A 1207-nucleotide genomic window follows, 5' to 3' on the forward strand; every position below is an offset into this window, starting at 1 on the left:
GAATCGCTTGAACCCAGGAGGCAGAGGTTGCAGTGATCTAAGATTGTGCCACTGCACTCCAGCCTAGGTGACGGAGCAAGGCTCCATCTCACAAAAAAAAAAAAAAAAAAAAAGGAAACAGTGGCCGGGCACAGTGGCTCAGGCCTGTAACCCCAGCACTTTGGGAGGTTAAGGCAGGTGGATCACCTGAGGTCAGGAGTTTGAGGCCAGCCTGGCCAACATGGTGAAACCCTGTCTCTACCAAAAATACAAAAAATTAGCCAGGCGTGCTGCCACGCCCATGCAGTCCCAGCTACTCAGGAGGCTGAGGCAGGAGAATCGCTTGAACCCAGGAAATGGAGGCTGCAGTGAGCCGAGATTGCCCACTGCACTACAGCCTGGGCAACAGAGTGAGACTCTGTCTCGAAAAAAAAAAAAATTGTATTTTTTTATTATATATACACACATATATACATATATACACATATGTATAGATACGTATATACATATATAGATACGTATACGTATCGATACATATATAGATACATATATGTATAGATATGTATCTATACATATATAGACTATATAGGTATATGTGTATATATGTACGTGTATATATGTATATATGTGTATGTATATATATATATAGAACACTTCAAGAATTCACGTGTGATCCTTCCACAGAGGCCATGCTAATCTTCTCTGTATCATTATAATTTTACTATATGGGCTGCTGAAGCAAGCACCTAAACACAAAAAAGCTAGGCACAGACATATCCATTATTACTTAGGTTGTTTCCAAATTTGTTTTTATAAAAAGTCAATAGGAGGATGAAAATCCAAGAAAATTGTAGTACAATAATTTAATAAACTAGAAAGCAATCATGTAAAACTGTAAACATGAAGAACAAAATAATTTAGAAATGTTTGCGCCAACACATCTAAAAGTGGATTACAAAAATACAAATCTACAAAACTTCTAAAAGACAACATAGGAGAAAATCTAGGGGGTTGGCAATGAGATCTCAGCTACAACACCAAAAAGCATGATCCATGAAGGAAAAAAATTGCTAAGTTGAACTTTATTGAAATTAAAAACTTCTGCTCTGCAAGAGACACTGTAAAGAGAATGAAAAAACAAAACAGACTAGGAGAAAATATTTGCAAAACACATATCTGATAAAAGACTTGCATCCAAAATATACAAAGAGCTATTAAAACTCAACAA

This window comes from Mandrillus leucophaeus, unplaced genomic scaffold, assembly GCF_000951045.1.
Source record: "Mandrillus leucophaeus isolate KB7577 unplaced genomic scaffold, Mleu.le_1.0 Scaffold139, whole genome shotgun sequence".
NCBI lineage: Eukaryota > Metazoa > Chordata > Mammalia > Primates > Cercopithecidae > Mandrillus > Mandrillus leucophaeus.